General features: G+C 42.9%; 1 pseudogene; it reads left to right on the top strand.

Moving 5' to 3' along the window:
* The first annotated feature begins 1,690 nt into the window (after nt 1-1,690).
* On the top strand, nt 1,691-6,315 carry LOC101015233 (annotated as a pseudogene).
* The last annotated feature ends 2,433 nt before the right edge of the window (nt 6,316-8,748 follow it).

Here is an 8,748-nt window from a genome sequence, read left to right as displayed (position 1 = left end):
TTGGGTCCGGGTGTGGGGGCTCACAACTGTAATCCCAGTGCTTTGGGAGGCGAAGGCGGGAGAATCACTTGAAATCAGAAGTTCGAGACCAGCCTGGCCAACATGGTGAAACCCCATCTCTACTAAAAATAGAAAAATTAGCCAGGTATGATGGTGCACACCTGTAGTCCCAGCTATTTGGGAGGCTGAGGCAAGAGAATCGCTTGAATCTATGAGGTGGAGGTTGGGGTGAGCTGAGATTGCACCACTGCACTCCAGGCTGGGCAATAGAAAGAGACTCTGTCTCAAAAAAGAAAAAGAAGATTCCCTTTGGTTCTTTCTCCTACTTGGGCTCCTGCTTCATTGTGCAATGTGTCAAGACCCTCCTCTTCCCCACCAGCTAACCTCAGCAAATTATTTTTTATTTCTTCTGTTGAGCCATTTACATTTTTGGGTCTCTCCTCATCCAATGTGGCTGCCCAGATGACGTTTTCTCCAGGCAAAATGGCCCATGGAGACAGTTTGTCATCTAAGACGTTTTCTACCACTAGCTCTTAAATCAGAGTAGGAGGTGGTTTTGAAGACATGGTAGAGAAGGTTTATTTGGATCACACTCCTAGAGGAAGAATGGGGAATGGCATCCAGGGCTCAGACAGAAAGGACGATTCTCCTTGAACCCTCCCACGATGTGGGAGAAAATTGCAGAGGTAGGCAAGAGAAAAAGGGACAGAAGAGAGAAGACTTCCCACTCTCTTCCTGGAAGGCTGAGAATCGGTGGGCACTTCCCTTTGTCTTTTAACTCAGCCTTGGTGCATTCCATGATGTCAAAGCATAGTGGTTAGGAGTCTGCACTATACTGAGAAAAATGACAGAATTCCAAGCCAAAAAAACAAAGTCTGCACTAGAGCCAGGTAGCCTGAAAATAAACCCTCACTCCACCACTTACAAGCTGCATGGCTTCCAGACAAGTTTGCCTGACTCTCTGCGTTTTGTAAAATGAGGATAGCAATATTACCTATCTTATAGGGCTTATGGGAGTATTAAATGAGAAAAGCATAAAATGCATAGAACAGTGACTTAAATCTCAAGTGCTCAATAAAAACCAGCTATGTTCTGGTAACGGGAGTGGCCTCTTAAAGGAACCAGACTGGGATAGACACATCATCTAAGACTCAGCAAGAATGAACTGGGCAGTAAAGTAAGATTAAGGGGTTGAGTCTCCCACTCTGCTGTTGAAAGATATGTGGCCTTGCACACAGTGCATAACCTGTCCACGCTCAGTTTCCTTACCCACAAAGTAGGGCTGATTATACCTACCTCCTGGGGCTCCTCTGGGGATAAAAGACACTAACACGTACAAAGAGGATGGCACAGTGGCACTATAAAGTCTGTCCTTGTCTGGAAAGTGAGCTCCACACCCAGGCTGATCCCTCATTCTTACTCTTTCTCACTAGCCAGAAGGGATTAAAAACACCAGCAACAAGAATTTAGGAATGTCTCTCTTGCCTTCCTGCCCCACCCCCGCTTTTTTTTGAGGCAAAGTCTTGCTCTGTTGCCCAGGCTGGAGTGCAGTGGTGTGATCTTGGCTCACTGCAACCTCCACTTCTCAGGCTGAAATAATTCCTGTTCCTCAACCTCTCAAGTAGCTGGGATTACAGGCATGGCCACCATGCCAGCTAATTTCTGTATTTTTAGTAGAGATGGGGTTTCACCATGTTGGTCAGGCTGGTCTGGAACTCCTGACCTCAAGTGATCCACCTGCCTCGGCCTCCCAAAGTGCTGGAATTACAGGCATGTGCCACTGTGTCTGTCCACCTTCCTCTTTTATGTATATTGTTATATTATTCTCAATTGTATTCTCAATTGATATTATTTTTAAAAACTTGATTAAAGTTGAAACAACAATAAATATATCTTTATAACAATAATTCTTGTAACCAACTGATTGAATAAACCAGACTTGCCAGAAAGCAGACAGAATCCTCTTATTCATTCTCCCATTGCCCAATCAATGTGCTCTTTGGCCCTCTTCTTCCCTACTCTGGAATGAAACCTTAAGTGAGATCCCATAGCTTTCCCCATCATTCTTAGATAATAAAAAGGTCTTCACATCATGTTCAAACATTAAGGAGATCCACCCAGTGTAATAACCAAATAATCAAAACTGCAAGCTCCTCCCCTAGTTAAAACTTACCCATCCCCCAACACAGTAGAAATTGACCCTACAGTAGGCAAGGGGGTCAATTTCTCTGTACTTCTTACAATTCAATTTCTCTGTACTTCTTACAGTTCAATTTCTCTGTACTTCTTACTCCATCTCCTACCCCATTCATTAGTTTCTGATTGTGGACCTTTGGGGTCCAGTACAGGGGGACAGGAGGAGGGGATGGAGGAAAAGACTTACTTGAAGGGAGAAGCTGCTCAGGGCATTGGTGCCCTGTGGCATGGTGAATGTCCCCTGCAGACTCTTACTTTCCTGTAGCTCTGTGAGTGTCTTGTTGGAAAACCTCCTGCTGGGCACCTCCACATCTAACTCTTTTGATATAGGGTTAGATTCCTGTCCCTCAGCTGGCTGCTTAGAACTCTCCACTCAGCTCTGACTTCCAGCAGCCAAAACCTGTTCATCAGGATAAGTGGGCAACCGTCCTTTGCACATCCTCTTACAATTTGGCATGCATGAACAGTATGAACTCAGCTTCCCAAAGAATAACCTGAAACACAACATTTTCCAGTTCTCTTAGTGCAGGGCATGAACAAGTGACAAAGATTCTATGAATCAGAGGCACTGTGTGAGGCTTTCACACTGAAGTTAAACATGAGCAAACAGGCAGGTGGGCGTGGCCTCCACGGTGCTGGTGGGTGTGTCCATAGGTGGGTGTGGCTTCCATAATGCTGGTGTGGGTGTCTCCAGGTGCCGTTCAGCCCTGGAGTCAGTGGAGGGCCAGCATCAGTTCCCTTCTCAGGACAGTCTCTTTGGTGAGGTTCTGACACTTGGTCCTAGGAGAGCAGACTAGGAACTTATTCCCAAGATTTTGTTAAGTCACTAATGCCCTCTGAAAAATTCCCTTCTATTTACGCTGACTGGCAGGGGTTCTGTCATCTGCAACTAAGAACTCTTACCAAGTAGAATCCCTTTTCCCCCCTGAGAAGATCGTTGAGCCATCTCCCTTGGAGGATGACTCTAGGCTGGCTTCCTTCCAGAAGCCACATCCAAGGGGTTCACTATCGTCAACATGCAGCTTGCTCAGATAACCACCACCTGTCTCCACTCTACTGTCAGAGAAAGGTGATTGGCCCAGCCCCACTCCTTCAAACTCTTCTTGTTGAGAGTCTCAAACCGGTCCCTGTCCCCCCAACCCCAAGCTCTAGGAGACTCTTACACATCTCTGCAAGCAGCTCTCCAAATGCTTTCCTCACTAGGTTCCAGGTGAATGGAACACGCTCCCTTCCCTATCCCTATATAGTGGGCACAGAAATGCCCAGCACCCCCATGGTGCTTCCAACAGCTTCTTACTCTTCACTGGACTCCTCATCTCCATCTTCTCTTCTTCTATAGCCCAGGCAGGGCTGATGGGCTAAAGCTGGCCAAACAAGCTTTGCAATTTCACAGTATGTTCTGCATGGCTGGCTTTTGGGGCTTTGGGGAAAAACACTCTACAATATGCAGGTGCATCCCTGGCTTCCCCCAACTTCCCGGCTCATCTTTCCCCAGCCTCCAGTCCCTCATGGGAAACAATCCCTGGCCTCTGGTCGCACATGACAAGGGAGTGGTGGGATCCTGAAGCCGTTGAAGTGTGTGTGCCAGCGAAAGGTCTGGAACAGGTTTAAGAAAGAGAACCTAAATTGTCAGTAAATCAATAGGAAATAAATGTTTACATTCACTCATTGCAAAGGGGCATTTCTAAGCTCAGCACATATCAGAGCCACACATGGAGACTTCTCTCTCCTCCACTACACAGAAAATGAACAAATCCCAAGAACAAGTGTCATTCAAGGATGTATGCGTAGACTTTACCCAGCAAGAGTGGCATCTGCTGGATCCTGCTCAGAAGATGCTGTCCAGAGATGTGATTCTGGAAACTTACAGCAATCTGGTCTCAGCCAGGTGTTGCATTACTAAGCCAGAAGTGATCTTCAAGATAGAGCAAGGGGCTCCTGAATATTAGAGAAAGGATTTCCAAGCCAGTGCCATCCAGAAAGGAACTGGAAAGTTGATGACCTGTCAGAGAGTGGCCAGGAAAACCGAGACAAGTATTTTTGGGAGCTTGTGTTCACCAAAGACAAAACAGTAAGCATAGAAAGTGGTAATAGAATAAGAAAAACTTTCAATTTGGGTACAAACCCTGTTTCTTCAAGAAATTTTCCTTATAAAATATGTGACTTGTGTGAAATGAGTTTGAAAAATATTTTGTGTTTAATTATTGATCAAAAGAACTGTTCCAGAAAGAAGCCTGATGCGTTTAATGTGTGCAAGAAATTGCTCCTTGATATTAGGCATGAGAAAATCCCTACTGGGGAGAAATTGTAGAAATATGATCGAAAGAGGGATGTCATTAATCATCACCAGGATCTCACTCAGCCAATTTTTGACCAACATTTTGAGTATAATAAAAATGGACAAGGCTTTCATGAGGAGGCAGACTTTTTTTATTTTTTATTTTTTACAAATAAGAATTAATCTTGGATAGGAGAGACACTCTAAATATAATGAACGTGGAAGAACTTTCACTGTTGAAAGCTCAAAGAACTCATTTGGAAATGGAGCCATATGGATGCAGTATTTGTGAGAAGTCCTTCTGTATTGATTTTAGATTTGGACATCAGATCAGATAATTCTTATAAGGGAGAATCTTTTTTTTTTTTTTTTTTAACAGAGAGTTTTGCTCTTACACCCAGGCTGGATTGTAGTGGCGGGATCTTACTCACTGCAACATCCACCTCTCAGGTTCAAGCGATTCTCTTGTCTCAGTCTCCTGAGTAGTTAAGACTACAGGTGCATGCCATCACATCCAGCTAATTGTTTTGTATTTTTAGTAGAGATGGGGTTTTGCCATGTTGGCCAGGCTGGTTTCAAACTCCTGGCCTCAAGTGATCCACCCCCCTCAGCCTCCCAAAGTGCTGGGATTACAGGTGTGAGCCACCATGCCCGGCCTATAAGGAGAATCTTTATGAATACAATGAATATAGGAAATCTGTGACAATTCAACTTTCATGATCCATCAGGGAGCTTACACAAGAAAGATTCCCCATGAATATAAATTGAGTGACAAAACTTGGGAAAACTCAACTCTTTTTAAACATCAGATAGTACACGTGGGGGGAAGCCCTCTGACCACAGTGAAAATGGAATAACTTCAGCAAGAAGTTACATCTCACCCAGCTTTGGAGAGCTCACTCAGGAGAAGAAAACCTACGCATGTGGTGAACGTGGGAAAACCTTGTGGGAGAAGTCAAACTTCACTCAGCATCAGAGAACACACACAGGAGAGAAGCCCTATGAATGCACCGAATGGGGAAAAGCCTTTTGCCAGAAACCACACCTTATCAACCATCGGCAAACACACATAGGAGAAAAGCCCTATGACTGTAACCAATGTGGAAAAACCTTCTGTGTGAAGTCAAACCTCACTGAACATCAGAGAACTCACACAGGGCAGAAGCCCTATGAATGGGAAATCTTCTGCCCCAGGTCAGGCCTCACCATCCATCAGGGAACACACACAGGAGAGAAATCCTTTGTATGTCATGAATGTGGAAAATTCATCTGTGTGAAGTCAAATCTCATTGTCCATCGAAGAACTCACACAGGAGACAAACCCTATAAATGTAGTGAATGTGGGAAAACCTTCTGTGAAAAATCAGCTCTCACCGAACATCAGAGAATTCGCACAAGACTGGAAGGTCTTTCCACATCCTGAATGTTAGAAGGCTTCATATACCTGTCAAATTTTTGTTCAGCTTTTAAAAATTAGAGAAAGCAAAGAATGTCAGAAATTACTAGAAAATGACTTCTTGTTTGAATACGTGAAAGCATTCAAGAAAAAACCTTTTCATTAGGAAATTTGTACTGAGGGGAATTCTGTGTAAGTAATGCAGCAAAAACCTTTATCTAAAATTTATGTTGTTTAGTGTTGCATTCCAAATGTAATACCTACATTTTATTGTAAATATAATGGACAATATTCATTTACTCATCTCCACAGTAGAATCTGAAGCATATAAAGGTTGAATGACACAGCATTAAACACGTATGTGGGCCCGGCACGTTGGCTCATGCCTGTAATCCCAGCACTCAGGGAGGCCGAGGCGGGTGGATCACCTGAGGTCAGGAATTCAAGACCAGCCTGACCAACATGGCAAAACCCCGTTTCTACTAAAAGTACAAAAATTAGCCAGACATGGTGACATGCGCCTGTAATCCCAGCTACTCAGGAGGCAGAGGCAGGAGAAGCTTGAACCCGGGAAGCGGAGCTTGCAGTGAGCCGAGATCGCGCCACTGCACTCCAGCCCAGGTGACAAGAGTGAGACTCCTCTCAAAAAAATAAAAATAAAAATAAAAGTAAATATATATATATATATATATATATGAAAACTCCCTGATGTTTGTAGACCTTATGAGTATGTTAATGTAGCAAATTTGGGTATGTTTCATTTCAACCCAACATGGTTGTCAGGAGGAAATATGTACCCTTAGTTTAGTAACTATTATGGTACGTGTTAACATTTTCCACATGAAATACCACTAGTATCTTTATAGGTTGATACAATTATATGTGTGTATGTACTTATGTATGTGTATACATATGGGTGTATATATGTAAATATATTTGTACACACATAAATATACTGATGTGCTAGCATCATCTCATATTGACTTAAAAGTGCTGCCAATTGTTAAATTTTTAGGAATTTTGTGAGCCAGTTATTAAACACAGTCATTATTTAAAATATATAAACTTACTATTAAATTACATTAAAAACAAAGGTAATAAATACCCAACACTCATCACTTCTAATTAGGCTGCTACATTTCGCTATGATCTTTGTTGCTTAGATTACTTACATTGTTGACTCTGTATGGTGAAAATACTATCCACATCTACTGCTACTGCACGTCTCTTCCCGACTCCACATTCAGTACTATCTTGTTGGTAGGTTAGACATAGTGGGAGTATTTACACCATCAAAATCGGCAAACTACAAATCAAGGTTTTTATTTTCTTCACAGAACCTGCTGTCAAATATTTACCAGCATACTATCATGTATATATGAAAACATATTTCATAGTACAAACCACATACCCCTTTTTCTGTTTCCTGACATAAGCAAATGCCTATCGTCATTACTGCTGAACTGCCTCTTCAATAAAGGAGCCAAAAAATGTCTTTGTGAGGTTTTAAACTACCTCTGAGTCAGTCCTATTCTAAATACTATTAGACTCACTCTACAGGTTGGCCAGTGTAAGTTTTTTTGTTTGTTTTGTTTCTCTGTGTTTTTTTGAGACGGAGTCTCGCTCTGTCACCCAGGCTGGAGTACAGTGGCGCAGTCTTGGCTCACTGCAAGCTCCGTCTCCCGGGTTCATACCATTATTCTGCCTCAGCCTCCCGAATAGCTGGGACTACAGGCACGTGTCACCACGCCCAGCTCATTTTTTGTATTTTTAGTAGAGACAGGGTTTCACCATGTTAGCCAGGATGGTCTTGATCTCCTGACCTTGTGATCTGCCTGCCTTGGCCTTCCAAAGTGCTGGGATTCAGTATAAGTTTTAAGTGAGATATGATTTCACAAGGAACTACATTACATACCTTGCCTCTGACTATTTCCTGATATATGTGAATGGGTATGGCTGTGTTTACTAACCTAGCACTTCAGTAAAGAAGTGTGAAACTGTATTTTTCTGAGGTTTTTCAGCTACCTCTGGGTCAGTCAGTAATGTAAATGCTGTTAATAAGGATGGTATTTACATAAATTATGCAAAGGTTAACATCCATTGTAATACAGTAGTACTCACTGCACTCTACAAATGAAAAGTGGTGGTACGTTAAAAAACAAAAAAGAAAGAAAGAAACCCTACAATAGTCTTTAACATCCTATTCAAAATAAACGGGCATCATGAATTGAATTTGTCAAAATAAAACCATACCAAAGTTAGCATTTAGTTCAAGATTCCAAGTTGTCATCATGTTCTCATTCAATAAAATTGACCATTCCAACATTTTCTGTTTGTGCTATCAGCACTGAAAACGCACATCCACCGTGTTGACAGCACCCAGCAGAGTGACTCACGTGGAGGCATCGCAGACTGCATTGAGCTGACAGCTTGTCAAACCAATGAATGGGCAGGGATGATGTCAGAAGACCTTTCTGTCATTGCTGCCTGCAGCTGGTCCTCATTATAAGGAATGCCTGGTATGCTGTGAAAAACCGGAAAAAGAAAATCTTACCTGTTCTTAACCTGTATGGAAGCCAAATCTCTTAAGGAGTACTGGCCTGAGGGCAGCATGTTCACACACTATTTCTATCATTTTTTTTCCCACCTGCTATTGCAGAAACCTTGACTTTCTCCACCTTCAAAATCCCCCCAGCAGTTTCTGGGAGTCCCCTGAAGATACGTGGCATGGACTCATGGGACTGTCCTCTCAGCTCCCCGGGCACATGCCATGTTTTTCCTCTACAGCCCTGGATTCCTAGGAAGAACTACAGCAAAAGCTTCTTATGCCCATGAAGGTGCACCAAACAGATTGCAAAGATCTGATCGACCCACACAA

Source organism: Papio anubis, chromosome 3 (genome assembly GCF_008728515.1).
Source record: "Papio anubis isolate 15944 chromosome 3, Panubis1.0, whole genome shotgun sequence".
NCBI classification, from domain to species: domain Eukaryota; kingdom Metazoa; phylum Chordata; class Mammalia; order Primates; family Cercopithecidae; genus Papio; species Papio anubis.
The sequence above is the reverse complement of the archived record's forward strand: the minus strand, read 5'-3'. Positions and strand labels throughout refer to the sequence as shown.